This window comes from Lepidochelys kempii, chromosome 7, assembly GCF_965140285.1.
Source record: "Lepidochelys kempii isolate rLepKem1 chromosome 7, rLepKem1.hap1, whole genome shotgun sequence".
NCBI classification, from domain to species: Eukaryota; Metazoa; Chordata; order Testudines; family Cheloniidae; genus Lepidochelys; species Lepidochelys kempii.
In genome coordinates, this window is record NC_136386.1 from 10,617,070 (window position 1) to 10,635,885 (window position 18,816).

An 18,816-nucleotide genomic window follows, 5' to 3' on the forward strand; every position below is an offset into this window, starting at 1 on the left:
TAGCTGGGGGAAACATGCCACAAAGGTGCCCCTGCTAGATATAGCTTCTCTTCCACTCATGGAAACAGAAGGGGTTACAGAGGTTCATAGAATCATAGAATATCAGGGTTGAAAGGGACCTCAGGAGGTCATCTAGTCCAACCCCCTGCTCAAAGCAGGACCAATCCCCAATTTTCGCCCCAGATCCCAAAATGGCCCCCTCAAGGATTGAACTCACAACCCTGGGTTTAGCAGGCCAATGCTCAATCCACTGAGCTATCCCTCCCACGCCCCCCCCCCCCCAAGGCTGCAAACTGCTGAGTATTAAGGTCTTGGGTCTCTAAAGAACCCAGAACACCATCTTCGAAGAGGATAAGACATGCTGTAAAAGTTAAGTAACTGCAAAGAAACTAGAGAACTTTTCTCCCTGTATATAGATTATGAAACTCTTGGCATGTTATAGGCACTGTACGTACAGCCCATCTTAACACACTTCCTTCTCTGACCAACTTTTGCCCTCTTCTCCAATTGACTGACCATTAGGGCCACAGTTTAGCACAGCATGAGCCAGGCAGCAAGTAGCAATGGCAGAAGATACAATGTTGAGATTATCAAATGTAACATAATGGTTTTAAAAATGGAGAGTTCTAAAAACTGAGCATGAAACAATTTTGCTAAGGATCTAGGAAACTTATCAAGGCCTGACAGGAGCGCTTCTCGTTACTCAGTTGTGCCAATTCCACCTAGTGAACAGGTGGTTGGGTCACCCTCATCTTACGGGTATAACCTTTATCTTTCACAAAAAGAAAAGGAGTACTTGTGGCACCTTAGAGACTAACCAATTTATAGTCTCTAAGGTGCCACAAGTACTCCTTTTCTTTTTGCGATTACAGACTAACACGGCTGCTACTCTGAAACCTTTATCTTTCAGTGCACTCAAGAGAAAGATTGTGTCAGGACACACGACTGCAGGACACTGGCCTGATGTCACGGAATTTTAAATCCTACAGTTTCGGGCACCTAGCTAATCACTGGTATGCTGTGAGTGCAATTTGTGCTCCAATTCCTGAAACACTTGCTATCCTGAGTACTCCATTCCCCCATCCCCACTCAGTCACATTTAGCACTCTGGAGAGTGCTAAACATAACTAGCTCTTTTGGATAGGGCCTGCAGTCAAAATAGCTGAAAGAGCTCCCTGCACAGTCAGGTCCCCATAACCAGTGTAAGATACTGTAAAAAACAAAAACAATAAACTTCATCTTTAGTTGGTGAGTGGAAGTGGAAGGACTTTGAACTTGAAGTTAGATCATGAGAGGAGGAGTAGGTAGAAGGCAAGGTGTGTTGGTTGCAGGGGACACAATAAAAATCATCTTACCAGAAAATAAATATTTGAATATGGTTAGAACAAAGTATTTACAAGTATTACTTGTATTTCCAATACAAGATGACCCCAGTCTGAAACGCCCTCAGTTTCATGCAACTCCCGCTGAAGTCATTTGGAGCTGCCTGTATTATGAAAAGGGAGAATCTGGCCCTTCATATTTAGGTACGGGGGGGGTTGCATTTCATGAACTATAGGCCAAATCCTGAAGTCTTTTCTTAAATTGAGCAATTCCCTTGAATCAGTGGAAGATTTGACTGAGTGAGGACAGAGTTAAGGCAACCGGATTTGCTGCAATACCTGGGGCAGTTACAGATGATGCAAAGATTGGCCAATTAGAAGGCACAATGAGTAAATGTACTAGACTTCCAATTCTGGAAACCTGAGACCAGATTCTGGGTTTGGACATGAATATAGATCACGGTGGTCTGAATGGTCCACATCATGAAGACACACATTTGGCACAATTGGCAATCTGTCCAAATGAGAGACAGGGCTGAAATATCAAGGTTATTGCAGATCAGAACTGAGGTGTAGATAAGGAAAATCGAACCAAGGCTGAAACACTCCAACTGGCTCAAGCCAAAGCTATTCTCCTTCAGAAGCACAAATTCACAAGAGAAAAAAAAGAAAGGATGAAGTCTTTAAGATCATACAACACTTTAGATAATGTTGAGACAGTTACATTGTGTTTCTCTTTGCAGTATTTGCTTTTTTAATAAAATCAGACTTTTTCCTAGTGAAAACTGCCTTGTATAATATCATCATCTTACTTGAACTGCGGTTATGCTTATCCTGCTTGATCTCTTCATACAGTTTGGATCTCTTACTCCATGATTTCTCTGTACCTTTTGCTGAATGAATACTGTATGTTTAATCTTAATTTCCCCCCCTCCCACTTACATTATGACCCATGCATTGGTTTGGGGGAGGGACCACCTTATGGGGCAACAGCTATCTTCTATGATTTGAAGTTTATAATAAAAAATGGAAGGGTCTGATTAGTGTAAACTAAGAATCTCTAGCTTGGCTCGGCTTTCATAAATTTAACTTTTTGTGTGGCTCAAACAAACTAGACGCTTAAATTAAAAAAAACAAAACAAAAACAAAAACAAAAGCACACCACAGCCAAGCCAAGTTGCTGCACAAAAAATACACACTATCTAGCAATCACAGGCCAGTCAAGACAAACATTACTGGATGGCCAGAGCCAGTGGATTATGCTGAAAGAAATGCATTTTATCTTTCCTTTTAAATTACAAAAGATTATCATTTCACTCAGCAATGACCCTTATTAAATTGGAAACTCTGTACATCAGAATTAAATATGTTCTATCTACTCAAAATGAAGTGTATTATTTATCACTAATATTTAATGACAAAAAACTGATAACTTTCACAGATTATACCACTGATTTCCTCTAGTCATGCATCATTGGTTCTGTTGGTCATTAGCATCATCACAGTGCATAATCTCTGGCTTATGCAGCAAGTTTGATAACAGAGCTAGAAGACTGTATCTACTATTTTTCAGATTGTTCAGACTGACGAGTTTACATGGGTGAGAGAGTGAGTCTATTATACTCCCTAAAAACCCTAGTTAATAAATTTCTATTTCCAATAATTTGCTTAAGCATGGCAAGAATTTATAAGCAAATGTAAAGCATTAAAAAAAAAAAGCCCTCAGTAAGCCACTTAAACCGGCCAAGCACCCTTTTCTGGGAAGTGTGTATTCAAGCAAATCTTTAAAATAAATAGGATATCGAGTCTCCTCCAATTTGACTTTTAAATAGTAGAAATATGTTGAACTGGCTTAATATTTTTAAGTTTACTTCACAGGTACTATATTGCATTTCAGCTTGTTAAAAAAAAATTTAAGCATGGTAGATACTGTTTTTTCAGCAGTGAAAACAGAACAGATATACAAGTGTGACGTAATAGGGCACAATTCAGACCAATGAGGGGACTGAGTCACCCCTGCCCTGCAACCTTGGGTGCCTTGCAATGACTTGCTCTAGTAGCTCCCACGTGGGCTACCCACAAACAGCCTTCCAGCATGCCAGCCACACCCTGAGTGTCTGTACTGCAGCCTGCCAGTTACACCCTGGCTCTCACTAGCCTTAGTTACACCGCAGGATGACCCCAACCTACTCCCCATCCCAAATCTTCCGCCAGAAATGTCTGTCCTGTACTGCCCAGCCCTCTCCTGGACAGTAGAAATATTTTAAGTCTGTTATTCCTCTAAGGGAATAATATGCCATTTTATTACCTTAAATAGAATTATTCAGACACTTCAACTTAAACTCACTGGATTAGAAACAATAAAAAAAAGTTGGTTTACTACAAAAAGATTTTGAGTACTAGTAATGAGGCATAAAAGTAAAAAATTATAAAAAAAGATAGAGAGATAGAACACTTACTAATACCTACTTAAACTATCTTAGTTGCAAAGCAAACTTTCTCACCACATGCTCCAGCAGATTAGGGACCAAACTTTCAGGTCAGGATCCTCCCGCCCCCAAATCCAACGGCCGTTTTCCTTTGTCTTCTTTGGTGCAATACCAGAGACACACAGGGAAAGAGAGGAAGTGCGTTGGTGTGTTTGCCCCTGCTTTTTAGTTCCAATCCCCCTCTTAAAAAAAACATATCCAGCTGAGAACCAAGAGAGTCTACAAGCAAGTATGTTCCCTGCTGGTTTTTTCACCTCTTTGAGCTTTCTTTTTTCTCCCCATCCTGCTTGATGACTCCGTTTACTGCTTAAATGCAAATTAAGCAGAGCACACATTCCTTTGTTTAGGACAGACCCGTCTGCCAACTTCTGCTTGAGCAGGGCTTTGGAACGTGTCATCATCATCATACATGGGAATCTCATAACTTCACAGTCAGTGTCGCCACACATTTTATCAGGACAATGTTGACCACCAAATTATGAATTTTCAAATGATATACCTTGTACAGAGATTATTACAATAGTGTGTAGGGTGTGAATACAGGGGTGGATTCCATCACAACAAGTTACAACACCAACTGAATTGTATTGAGGCGAATGTCTGAATCTCAACAAGATCCTGTTGCTAAACATGAAAGATTTAAAATACCAAAAATCAGTCCTGTGAAGGAAGATAACTGTTTTTTACAACAGATGCTCAAAAAAAACAAACAAACAAACAAAAGAACAAACACACAAATGTATTACCTACAGTACAATTATAAATTACCTGTACTAACCATAACTGGGCTGCATGCTTTTAACACATTCTTTGTTCAAAGCATTCTGAATAGCAAGTAATGATTTGTTAGAAAATACACAGTTCACTTTTAAAATGTTTAAACAAAACATCTGAGTACACTGTCAATGTTAATGAACAGGAGCATAGTTTATGACTGACAAATGAGATTTACCATGGACAATTTCAGAGAGCCTTATCCTGCCCCCATTTAAATCAATAGGGAGTTTTGCTTCAGTGGGAGCAGGACTGGGCTTCTGTCACAAGTATTTGGTTTTAGAAAAAAGTAATTATGTTAATATCACAAAACTTACTGGGCCATTGCTGACATAACGCCAATGAAGTCAGAGTTCCACAAAGAGACATACAGACCACAGTATACAGACCAAGTACTTTTTTATAATTTGTATTTTGTACTTGCATCACGGCTGTTGGCCAAATTCTGCTCTCACTTAAATCAGAATAGTGTAAGTGATTTAAATGGAGATCCTTTGGGCTTACGCCATTGTAACTGGGAACAGAATCCAGCCCTGTCTCTATATATCCCATGCACTGAAATGCACCTACTTACGAAGTTCACCCACTCTGTTAAAAATCTATTATATACTGACAAAGAGCTTGCATTACATTGTCTTAAGGTAAAAGAAAAGAAGCCCTCTCTTTTGGAAGAAGCGCAGTTATGGAAGTAGACTGTACCAATACTAATATAACAGCTGCTACTACATTATGTGATTTATCTGGCTCGAGATGAATTCAAGCTTGTGTCAAATTTCAGTCCCACTGTCCAGGATATTAGAAACAGTTGTCATCAGAAAAGAAACTATAGCAATCTGACAAACTAGTACCACACCCTGCACAGAGGTAACAGATCTCCCAGGTGGCCCAATCCTGAGTAGAGGACACCTGCAGGGATACAAGGTACAGTACACTAGCACAGATACTCCCAAACACTGTTCCTCCTGCAAACACAGCTTGCTTAGAGCCGGTCAATTTACAAAACAATAAAACAGAAGTTTTGATACACAAATGTAGTGAACAACAACAAGGAGTCCGGTGGCACCTTAAAGGCCAACAGATTTATTTGGGCATAAGCTTTTGGGGTAAAACCCACTTTGTCAGATGCATGGAGTGAAAATTACAGATGCAGGCATTATTATACTGACACACGATGAGAAGGGAGTTACCTCGTAAGCGGAGAACCAGTGTTAACACTGCCAATACAATCAGGGTTGATGTAGTTCACTCCCAGCAATTGAGGAGGTGGTGTCAATTCCAAGTTGCTTTTGTAGTGAGCCAGCCACAGACTACCACGGCTACCCCCTGATACTTGACAAAATGTAGTGAAGAATATTTTCACCATTTTCTCCACCCACCAGTTTGGTCTTGACAAGTGATTCACCAACTTAGCAAGCTTACTGGCCATGCCACTGCCGCACATCTGTTTCACCCTACCTTGCTCTAGGCTAAATCACTGTAGAAACAGCTATTGTTGAGCCTTCCTCTATAGTGCACATGGTGCCCAGAGTCTCTCTGCACAGCTATCCCCCATCACGCATAGCATAACCACAGCATGTAAACTGCTTTAAAGAGGACTTCTGCACCAGAGGAAGGGTAGGATTTAGACCACTGACTTCAGTGGGACTTCTTCCTGAGTACAGAGTGTGGGAATGGAGTCCTAAAAAAACAAAATGAGTTGATTCTACAGCTAACAAAAGTTCATCTTACTGTCAAAGAAGACAGAGTTCATGACTCACTATCAACTAGCTTATCATTGTAACAAAGAAGCCATTATTTTAAAAAATACCAAGGTGAAAATTTTAAGATTTTCAACTTCTTAATCCCAAACAGAGCACTCTGAAAATAAGGTCTGCAACACCACAGCTGACAAAAGCCAGAAAAATCTCTTAATTGCAGGTTATATTTTCTATTAGAATATCATATTTTAAATTACAAAAAAAGTTATTTATTACTATGCCAGCAACACAGTAATAAGTAACTTTGAAGGTCTTCTCGCTTGCCTATTTAGGGTATGTCTACACTGCAATAAGACACCTGCAGTTGGCCTGTGCCAGCTGACTCGGGCTTACTATGCTTAGACTAAGGAGTTTTTTAACTGCGGTGTAGACATTTGAGCTCAGACTGGATCCCAGGCTCTAGGACCCTGCGAGGGGAGGAGGGGACCCAGAGCTCAGGCCCGAGCTTGAACACCCTGAACCTGAGTCAGTTAGCACATGCCAGCCATGGGGCTGTAAATGTGGCATAGACATATCCATAGTTACCCTTTGGTAGTAGTAAAATAAGTGGTAAACTTCCTAACGACAGTATTTAATTAATAAGATGCTTTTTTTAAAAAAGGTCTGTGGCTGCTTCCTAAAGATATATCAGTTAATTACTTAATTCTTCTTAATGAAATGATTAACATTCTTTCAACAAAGAAGGCAGAAATTTAATATTACACTGCAAGTTACATTGAAGAAGCAGTGACGTTAACACTGCTCCTCCTCTGTTCTGCTGCCTCCCCTCCCTTCATCAGTTTTATTTTCCATTTTACTCAGCCTCGTAATCAGAAAGGCACTCGAACATCTTGACACAAATATCTGCATCGCGGTTTTGTTGTTGTTGTGAAATCAAGTGCTACATTCCAGACATGCACAGCCTTGAGATCTAAAACAAAGAGGTAGCCCAGCACTGTGGGTCAGCTTGAATCTTGCCTCCGATCTGAATGAAGTATTAATTGTGATGACCTTAAAAATAAATTTAAAAGGAGAAAAAATGCTGTTATTCTGGAGTGAGTATTGAAGAACATGAATAACCTTTACAGCAAGTACTGGGTAAGGCTACACTGAACTTGTATAGAAATGAGGTATGTATTTTAAAAGATACTGAGGGAAGGGTATTTTGGTCTCAGGATGGAATTTTCAAAAGCTTCTACAAAGAGATAGGTATCTCCTAAAAGAGTTAGACACCAAACACTGCAATTAAAAACCTTTGGCTGGCCCATGCCAGTGACTTTGTCTAAGGGGCTGTGTAACTGCAAGATGGAAGGGTCCCAGAGCTTGGGTTGCAGACCAAGCCTGAACGTCTACACTGCAGCCCACGTCAGCTGGCACAGGCCAGCGGCAGATGTCTAATTGCTGGGTAGACATACCCTCTGGCACTGTTGAAAACTGCACCTTTTCAACCAGATAACGTGAAGGCCCCCCCCCCAACATTTATTGCATTGGAAAGTAGGTCTGGTTTGGTTTTGTTGAGAGGGAAAGGGATGCTGAACAGGTTGATTTTCATAATTATCTGAAGCTCTGACCATGTAATCAAACCTCCTCACCATTTTATCTTCCCTTATTGCAATCTTTTTAATAGAGACATGACATTCTACTTACTTTCATGCTCACTCTATTTCTCTCCTAAAAACACTTTGCCATCATTGGCTCTGCGTTCTAAACCAGTAATACTGCATGTCCAATCACATAAAACTACAGAGGGTTTCCCAAGATGCCTTGGGAAGTATGACTGCTTTCGTTTACTGATGTGTTAATATGCTTAATCTACTAATTAATGAATAAACAGCTTGTATTACAAACCCGGGGGAGGGATACTGAGAAGAAAAGTAGAGAGCCCAAGGAAAGACATTTGACCCTAATTGCTAGCAACAACATGACAAAACTAATTGGGAAGCACAGCTCAAACCAAGACACAACATGAAAGGAAATGTCTGGATTCTAGGGGCGAAACTAATAAGTATGTTAGTGGCTCCAAATCAACTTGCCCAACTAGGCCACCTTTTGTTTGACTTTCTGTTTTAGCAGCAGAGAAGCCAACGCCACTGGAGCATGGACTATCCCCTCAACCCACTGCCCAGACAAGAATGGTTGCCAAAGGAAAGCATTCACTCCTCACCCATCACACACCACTTCCATGAGTTAGGATATGAGCCAGCCCACATGAAGTTCCAGAGTTTTTGAACAGACTATTCTATTCTAGTCCACATTTCTTTCCCCTCCCTCTTCACAGGTCTTAATCCTCCCTCCCGTGACTCAGCTGCCAAGATCAAAGCACTTGCTCAGAGCCTGGGAGAGCAAGCAGTCTGCTGCTCATACTGCCTGACCAATCCTTCGACCAGTCACCAAGGCATGAGAAAGCAAGACTCATGCTGCATCCTCCCCATAGGGAGGATAGCATTACCTTGGCAACACTTACAGCCCAACAAAGCCTTAAGGAGCTAAGGAGCGCAGGAGTTTCACCCAAACTCAACTTTCCCACATGCTGGCACAGAACACAGGCACGATTCTCCACTCCTGATTTACAGGCATGAGAGGGGACAATCCGGCATGTGTATTTAAATACACACAACACAAAATGGTTTCATATATTTTATAAAAAAACATGTTCTATCTGAAAAAAATCAATTAAACCAACAACAGTAATAACAGCATTTACTGCGTTGCTGTGCTCTGAGCCATTTTGATCCTCTTCAAAGACAGAAGAAAGTAGACTTAAAAATTATGCATCCATCACCATCACACCTTGAACACTATGAAATATTATTCCATCGCATAAGATGTAAACTTTGTTAAAACAGACATTTGAATTAACAGGCTAACTTATTGAGGAAATAGGCACTTGTAATAAAAAACATAACAATGACAAGTACCGTATGGAAAGACTGATTAACAGTAAACAATACACTTGAGGATCATTTGAATAAAGTTTTCTATTCATTCATATTATTTTCTGAGACCATTCCCACCATACAGGGGACTGGGAAAGGCCTACAATTAGTTTTCCGAAAAGCATTCCCTGAAATATTGTAACACACCAGACGTAAGTAAATATTTCATGATATGGCTTCCATTTCAGTATACCTGTCAAGATATTTACAGTGCTTGACAGTACTTCTATATTTAATTAAATTTTCACACTCATACTTTAATGTAATTTAAATAGATTATTAGTTGTCAGAATATAGAATAAATTTTGTTTACGATTTAGTTACTTTAAGTACTTACATTGAGGAAACTCATTTAACCCCATGACTGAGTAGCATTAAGTGTTGAGATGAGACTTCTAAAGAGCTTCTATTGCCCTTTGCACTCTTGCAATAATCTTAAATTACTACAACTTAATTGCAATTTCAAGGCACTAAAAATTGAGATTTTTTTGAATAGCATAAGGAGGGGTCAGTGTGTGCGCAGTGGGGGGGAAATCACTTAGTTCTTCTCAGGTACTAGGTTCTTTCTGAACAGTAGCTGGTTTTGTTCAGGCTTTTCTGTATTCTCAGTTGTTTATGGAACATTATCTTCATTTTCAGAACAGGACTGAGTAAATAATTATCCAGCTTACTCTGAGTATATGCCACACACACACCCTGTTATACACAATACTGTGCACTTCAGGTATATAGGAGATTGGTGCCAGGAGACTAGAAAGACAAAACCCTAGAGTACACTTGTAGAGAAATCTGCAAGCTAATTTTTTCTGTGATTAGATTGGTTTAAGAAGAGTAAGACAAAGAAAGGATGTTAAAGTACTCAAGACATTCCAATCAATGTGTCTGATCTTCTAAAAACGAAGCAGCCCCTTAAATCTTTGAACACCAAAAAAATCTGAATTAATAAAAACAATAATGAAACTATAAAGTTTGTATAATTAAGTCTTTCCTGATTGCTGTATTGTTTATTCCATTCTACTTCCTCCATACCGAATACCCAGCGACATCATCTTATTACCTATTGTAGCTGCAATTACCAACACAGTAATAGCTATGGGAATCAAGCTATATAGTAGTTTATGAGATCAGTAGACTGACAGCAAGTGCTTTAGTTAAGGCAAAAGAGAAGAATTCTACAGACAGCCAATCTTGTTAATTTCCTACTGCAGTAAGACACATGAAAAGCATTCAGCTAACAAAACAATTCAAATCATGATTTAATTTCACTATGGCCAGGATCCAAATAAGCTCTTAAGCATGTGTATAACTTTAAGCACGTGAAGGCAATAAGACCACGAGTGCTTAAGTTATGCACAAGCTTGAGGCTGAGTGCTTTGCTGGGTCAGAGTCTATGAGAATAACTGCCTTTACTGCAAATATGCTGCAAGAGTCCAATGCAAAATGTCTACAAATTTGACCCACTCATTTAATGAGTGTCTTTGACTACTCATTTAATAAGTATTGTGACACATGTGGGAGATAGCAAGTTATATTCGTCTGAGACACTTGCAGTGCCTAGTCATAAATGGAATGAGCTGCAGTACAGACAGAGTGCAAGCCATAATTGTCATTTTTCCATTTTTATTTTTTGTCACTACCTTAATACTGAAACCAGTCATTATTTCCTTCAGGTTTTTAAAAAACTTTTTTCCCCAAAAGAACCTCTCTCTTATGGAAGTGATTATGAGAAACAGACAGCAAAAATCTTTTGGGGAGTGGTTCTGATCTTTTCTTAAATGCACATATATATTTAAATATTGACAATGTGCAAAATATGTATTCACCCATTAGCTCGGTTGCTTCTATAAGGGCCCAGTCCTGCTCCCACTGAAGTCTGATCCAAGTTTTGCTATTGGATTTTTACTTCTGTGCAAACTTGATAGGCCCTTACATGAAACTACAGTGCGTCATGCATTTAGAAAGGTAAGAAAAGGCCTAAACAAATGCAGTTCTGTTCAAAGGAAACCAACTACCTGTTCAAATCTAGCTGCAGTTTTCTCCAACCCTTTCTCAGCTGTATAAAACATTTCAGCTCAGTCCCTTGAAGTTGCAATTAAACTGTAGTAATTTAAGATTATCATAAGAGCAAAGGGCAGCAAAAGCTCTTCATGAGACCTCTCACCACTTAATGCTAAGTCTTGGGGTTAAATGAGCTTCTTTAGTATAAGTACCTTAACCCAACTGAATCGTAAACAAAATTTATACTATTTTCTGACAGCATATGATCTATTTACATTCTATTAAAGCATCTCTGAGAAAAATGTAGAAAGACAAAAGCACCATCACAAAATATAAATAACTGGACAGACTTGCTGAAATAACCATATTATAAATATACATTCTACATGAGTGCACATGTTCTATAATTTTACATACAACACACATCAGAAAAATATTTCATGAAGCAATTACATTGTCATCCAATTCAAACAATCAATATAAATGGCCACAAGCTATAAGAATATTAAATACTTAACTGTATTCCATGAAAAAGCTTGCTGTTTATGACCAAACTTTCCCTTAATTTTTACAATAGCATGAAACAAAATGGATTTGAGAGGCTTACATGCTTACAGTATTCTCATAATAATGATGTTAGTGCAAATTTAAACTTGGTTGAACAACGATCTTCCCTAATAAAACAACATTATGCCACATTTGAAACACTACAGTGTTGAATGTACAATTCTTCACCTAACTCTTTTTCCTTCTCTTACCAGTATAAAAACCAGCTGGGTTACTATTACTATTCCTGGTGGAAATGATTTAAGGAGAAAATGTTTATAGCTGTTAAAAAACATTACATATTACCCAAAATGGCTTAATAGCATACATGTGTATGTTTAACATGCATACTTTAATTAGACAATAAAAAGTATATGCTATAAAAAACTACTGGCTTTGCAATAAGTTGTGCAGCATGGTGATGAAACCTTGGCTTATAAAAAAAAGTATAAAAGCACTTATTGTGTGTCTGTACTGCTAATTAAAGAAATACTTAAGTGACAGAGGTTTTTTTTTACCATGCAATACATGTTTACTTGTTGTTTCCTGTGTACATTAACATAGCAGCTTTTTACTTAAGAATTTGAAAATCTCTATTTCCATTGTTTTAGGATATTTTATAGCAAGAAACTAGGTGGTGAATAAGATTTGCAGCGTTTACACTGAAGTGTTAGAAGAGGAGTACAGAATCCTACAAAAGGTTTAAAGGAATATAAATAATCTAATTTGATTAGTTGATACTTCTGTTTTAACTTTGAGAAAATCATAATACTCTATGCTAACATTTGGTACTACTATTTTCTTTAAACAAAAGTATAGTAATTAAGTTTATATAAAGTAGACTCAAAGGGACATAACAAAAACATTTTTGTAAAAATCAGGACATGGCCAAAACATGAAACCTCATTGTTTGATGCTATATTTAGAAAATTACCTTTTTGTTTTCTAAATTCCAAGAACCAAGTGAAACCAAAAATAAGGCAAAAAATAACGAAATTGTTCTAGTCCACATCAGAACAACACCTTTGCACACGCACGCTTCACTTCCTGACAATTCAGAGATTCTAAAACTTCAGAGGTGAACTTAATAAACTTTAATTATTTTGCTAACATGATATTAGTGAACTTCTCTATAATTCTAGGAGCATAAATAAAATCAAACTGTAAATCAACGTAAAACTGAATACATCAGTCCCAAAGACTGATTAATTAACTCAATCTGCAAGTCAGAATTTGAAGAGGTAGAAAAACACTGAATTGAAATACTATAGATGTTTTTCTCAAAGTTATCTTTTGATTTCACAACAAAGATCAGCATTTGTAATGGTCCATTTCTGGATAAGTGAACATATAACCTTGCTGCCTGATCAAATAGTCCAGAGCTTTCAGTGAGGCAGCTCCTGACAACAGCCCAGCAGCAGATTTGTTTGATCTCTACTGCCTTCCTTAATCTGGGTTGTCAAGGTTCACTTGTTGGAGGCTGTTTACTTTACTTTTTTCAAAAAAGCAATTTTTTTTCTCTCTCTCTCTCATACAATGACTAATCCAAAGACTAAGGGGAAAGAATGCTGCCAATGCAAGATGTTAAAGCTACAATACCTTTTTGGAATGAGATTTTAGCTGACACCTTTTGAATGGTGACTAGTGGAGATTCGTCTCCCACCCATCACCCCCATTTCATTCTCTATAATTGTGCAATAGTTCAAATAAAATTTGGGGCAGGGAGGGGGATTTAGAACAGAGAACTTGAAACCAAAAGTCCAAGTTTCCCCTCCTTCCCTTGATCCCCTCAATCTGGTTTCAAAGATGCATAATACACTTCTTCCTTGAAATCCACTTTGTTCTTGTAGAACTCAAAATATTTGAAAACCTCTCATGCTTAACATTGAAGAAAAACACAGGATTTGCCTTCTCAATCAGATAAATTGTAAAATACTATTAAGTACTTCAAACATCAACTTCTGTCCCCCAACAAAATTAAACCAAAGACAACTACTACCTTAAGGAGTACCAGAAGTACATTTCTTGAAAGACATACTTACAAGTAACTAGCTGCCTAGTTAAGAGAATGTAATTAGCTACACTGATGTTTTATAAGTCAGATAACCAAAGCAAATGCATAAGAACAGAGAAAGCTAAATTTAAAGCAAGTGTGATTTACATATTTTTTAAAAAATATGTATAATTATTCAATACTCAAGGATTCAGAATCATCTACTGTACAGACACACTGTGCAAATACTGTACACATTACTCATTCACAGAACAGTTACTAAAAGTGAAACCCTAAACTTCTGATAGGATAGGACAGATCAAGCCAGAACTCTCTATAGAAGTAGAATTCAGAAGCTCTTGTAGCCATTAAATGAAATGCTTGGTAGGAGTATGATGTCTGAAGAGTTGACACTGACAGTCATATTGTTTTTAATAAGTGCCATTTTAGGAGTTTTTTGGTTCACTAAAAGCAAAATTTTAAGACCAATGCCTAGAATGAAGGCAGGCTAAAATCAATACACTTTGTAATCAGCCCAGCAATGGCATTTAAACACAATGAGTTGGAAATAATTAATAGTTATAAAGTGGGATGGGGGAGGGAAAGGAGGCATGTCACTGTATTTTATAGCAACACATACTGTTAGCTCAACTCTGATCCCATGTTTTCTTGTAAAAAAAGACAACTCCATGTTTAATACAACCTGCAGCATGTACTTTCCCCCCTTCGGTTTCACTGACCTGAAATAAACTTTTCAGCCTGTAGCTTTTGTAAGCTGATCTGTACCTTTTAGGATAGATGTTCCCCTGGTTTCTCTTTATTTGGGAGTTTGCTTTTGGAGTGGGGAAGTGTGTGTGGCGGGGTGGGGGTGTCCTTTATATCCTTATATGTAAAAGCCTCCGCCGATTTTCCTATACTTACCGGGAGATAGCAGTGAGAAAGGCTCTGAGCGAATGATCGCCAGTACACAGCTCCTCAGCAAAGGGTGGTGCTGCTCCGGCAGGCAAAACTTTGGGCTCTACGGTCGAGAAGAAACCAGGGGTTCTTTCAACAAGTCTCCAGAAGGCAGGTTTGGTAAGGGGGAGGGGAAGGGGGAAGAGATGTGCTGTGTTTGGGGGGTGGGGGGGGTGGCAGAAACGAGGAGCCTTGACACACTTGCAAGAAACGGGATCAGGAACTAGATCTAAGGACTTCGTGGTAGTAACAGGATCTAAAAATCTCCCTTCATCACCATTCAACGGGGATCTGCGCTTGCAAGAGTTGCGCCACGGGGCAAGTGGCAGGGTTGGGTCTAGAGCTGCAAATGTTTATTCAAACACTTCATCTCCGAAAAAAGGGGGGGGCTGGGCAGGCTGGCGACGATGCTGTGTGTGTGTTACACTGGCGGGGGGACACGGCAATTCCGGCGCAGAGTCCTCTGGGCTGAGCGCTCGGGAAGCGACAACAGGTGGTCCTGGATGCGGAGGGCGAGAGGCCGGACTTGCTCTCTCATTAGCCTGGGGGGGGGAGAGTAGCAGGGGAGATCACGGTCCCCGCTGCGCTGGGGGAAGAGGACAGCCCCTGGCCGCCAGCTTCTCCGCACCCTGCCTGCAACTGCGCCGCCCGGGCGCCCCTCCAGCCAGAGCCCCCCCAGCTCCCCCACCGCGGGGCAGGGATCGGGGAAGAGCCGAGCCCAATCCCGGGGACGCTCAGCGGCGCGGCCAGCCCCCCGGCGTGCGCGCGGGCTGGGGGGTGTTGGGGAGAACCGAGCCGGGACCTCCTTCGTGCCCCCCCCCACGTCTGGTTGGGTCCCCAGGGGAGCCCGCGCGCTCCCCCCCGGGGCGCCACTCCGCGGGAGCGCACCGCCGGCGCGAGCGGCAGGCGAGCCCAGCCCAGCCCAGCCCCTGCGTGCGCGGAGGGGCGTGTGCGCCCAGGGCCCGTGCGCTGAAGTAGTTCACGGGGCGGGGGGGAAGATGATGGATAAAAAGTTTCCAAAGTCAGAGCAGAAAGGGGTGGGGGTGGGGGGAAGTTGGTCTCCCTCCACCCCCCCTGCTCCCTCCAGCGCCAGGGGAGCGGCGTGTCCGCCCCGCGCACCAGCTCCCTTCTCTGCCCCCGTCCCCTGCCCGCCGCGCTCCCCCCAGCGGAGCCCTCTCCAACTTGCACCGGCGCTGCGCCTGGGGGGCGGGGGGGGAGGTTGGCTGGTGGGGCTGCTCCAGCGGCCAGCCCCAGAGGTGAAGGAGCCGCCGCCTCTCGCACTGCATCGGCTCTGATTTATGCAAACAGACCGGCGGCCAGCGCGCATCCCCCGCCAGCAGGCAGGGGGAGGGGGGCACGTGGAGGGGGAGGGAGAGAGGGCGGGATGGTGGAAGGAGTTAGGGGGCTGGGGGGGGGAGGCACGGAGAAAAGTGAAACAAAACAAGAAGGCGCCTGAAAAGTGGAGGGGGAAAGCCGAAAAGCCAAACTCACCCGCTGGAGACGGCCTGTCGGCGCCCACTACGGGCTCCCCCCCAGCGCGGGTGAGTCTGCCTGCCTGCCCGTCCCTCCCTGCACTCCAGCCGGGCAAGCCCCATGCGCCGAGCCCGGGCAGCAGGCACAGCGTGCAACAGCCGCACAATCAATAACAATAGAGCCCTCCGCTCGGGACTAGCTTCCCGGGGAGCCCAGCGCCTGGCAGGGCCGGCCCGGCCCGCGGCTCCCAGCCCCCCGCCCCCCCCACGCCGCTCCCGGGCTGGGCTCCAGGCGCCTTGCGCGGCCACTCCGGAGTTTGGCGACAGGGAGGAAGAAGGAGGCAAAGCGCGGCTGGGGGGGGGGGCGGGAGAAAGAACACCCCCGCGGAGGGAGATGTTGTTATTTTTTGCTGTTATGAGTCTCTGACGTCACATCCACCTGCTGGGTAAACAACAAGGCTCGGTGCAAAGGGAAAAAAAACACAGACACACACACACACACACACGCGCGCACGCGGGGAGCGCTCGCAGTTGCAAAAGAGGGAGAGGAGCCGGGGGGCGCGGCGCGGCCAGGAGAGAGCGGGGAGAACCGGGGCGCAGGGCAGGGCAGAGCCGCTCGGCTAAAGGGGGGAGACGGGGAAACAAGCGAGCTGGGGCCAAGGGGGCACGCCGGGGCTAGCGAGCGGGGCGAGACAGCTGTTGGCTGGGGCTCGTTCCCGTCCCGAGGCGAGGAGAGCCCGTCCGGAGCCAGAGCCAGCGCCAGGCAGCGAGCGCTTCGGAGGCAGCGCTGCAGCGAGCGGCTTCTCCCCTCTCTCGGTTCTTTCGGCGCCCGATCCAATGAAAGCAGGCGAGTTCGGGAGGTGAAAGTTCAGCAGAAGGACAAGCCCCAGTGTGCAAGGAAACGGGCGTGTGCCGCGAGCGAGTCTCGCCTTCCCCCGGGCACGGAGCTCGCTTACACGCGGGCTGGGGCTGGGGTGAGTGCGGGCGAGGCGCCGCTGGGAGAAAGTGCCGTACAATCGCGAGTCGCTTGGTTTGGTTTGTTTTTCCCACCCCCCTTCGCTGCTCCTTCTAGGAACAGGCTCGGAGGCTGGGGCGATGCGTTGTTTAACACAAGTTACCTGCTGTTGCAGAGATACCGGTCAGGAGGAAACTGCTGCGGGTAGTTTACATCCCGTGCTCTGGGGGAGGGGGGGGGATGAGATTTGTTAGTGTGTTGCAACCAGGCTTGAAGTTAAATCGCCTGTGAGAAATCCAATAAAGGAGGCAAGGGATGCTGAATAAATGCTGCATTATTTCTAAACTCTTAGCACTAAATTAACTCCCCTCCTTAAGAAAGGAAAAATAAAAAGGGCGTGGGGAATAGGATGGGTACCACTGAAGAGTTCTATTACCAAGGCCAAAAAGAAAAGGAGGACTTGTGGCACCTTAGAGACTAACTAACTTAGTCTCTAAGGTGCCACAAGTCCTCCTTTTCTTTTTGCGAATACAGACTAACACGGCTGTTACTCTATTACCAAGGCCATAGCAGTAGTGGCTAGTTAATAGTATGTTGGCATTTCTTTCGTGAAGCCAGTTTGGAACAGTTAGGTTGCAGTCTTGCCGCTCACAAACCTCTGTGTTTTTTAAACACTTTAACCCATAACAGGATTCTTTAAAAAAAAAATCAAATTTATAACCAGTTTGAAAAGTAATAATTTTGCGCTATCAATTATAATTCAGGGCCTTTTATGAGGCTCTCAAAGCACTTTGCAAAAAATAATTAAGCCTCCCAACATCCCTGTAAGGTAGGGGAAAATTACCCTGTTTTATAGATAGGTATGTGAGGCACAGAGAGGCCACATTAACAGTCTAAAATCACACAATGAGTCAGTGGTAAAGCTGGAAATAGAATCCAGAATTCCTGACCCCCCAGTCCTATGGTGTAAGCACTCCCTCGCTACAGTGCTTAATATAAGGACTTACTTGCACAGCTCTATTGTTCTTAAATAATATGTATAAAATAACCAATAAATATTTTTACCAGTGCCAGGCAGAGGAAAGGAGGCCATTAGTAAACCAAGAGCCCACTCCTACGAAGTGTTACATGAGATGCCCATACTCACATGAGAAGGCCCATTGGTGCATGACTTCAGACCTTACAGGATCTTGCCTTAGCAGCAGGACCCTCAGCCTGCATTCCATGTTTAGAACAAAATTCCCATTGATCTTGGTAGGTGTTTTGACTGAGGAATGACTGCAGGATTGGATCCTCAGTGTCCATCTAACTGATAATAGTAAAACTCATCACTTCAGCAGCTTCAGAGTAAAAATGTATGAAGTTAAAAAAAGCTGAATTTTTTAACTCTCTCTATTGTTCCAAGTGTTACTAATACTTAATAGTATCATGCCCAAGTACCATTTCGCTTATGTGGTATGAACCACACTGGCATAAACGAAGGGAGTTAAAACCTAGAACTGTAATTTTGCCATATTTATTCTACATCTGAGTGGCATTTCCTTTGTGGAGTTTAGTTGGATTCTTAGGACTACTGCTGTTCAGTTCAGTGATAGTTACTCCTATACAACCAACTGTTGTGTGTCTGACCTAGCATATGAC

General features: G+C 42.4%; 1 protein-coding gene across 13 annotated transcripts in view; it reads right to left on the bottom strand.

Annotated features, from left to right (window-relative positions):
* The window catches only part of FOXP1 (forkhead box P1), a 494,548-nt gene extending 477,902 nt beyond the window's left edge, over nucleotides 1–16,646 (bottom strand). For 5 of the 13 annotated variants that reach the window (XM_073351098.2, XM_073351095.2, XM_073351105.2 and 2 more), the window contains exons 1-2: nucleotides 16,240–16,601; nucleotides 14,716–14,812 (exon numbers count right to left, since the gene is read on the bottom strand). The gene's annotated coding sequence lies outside the window, so the exon portion shown is untranslated. Of the gene's footprint in view, nucleotides 1–14,715; nucleotides 14,813–16,239 lie in introns of all 13 variants that reach the window. The other 8 variants (XM_073351096.2, XM_073351093.2, XM_073351104.2 and 5 more) reach the window with 7 other exon arrangements.
* Between the last annotated feature and the right edge of the window lie 2,170 nt (nucleotides 16,647–18,816).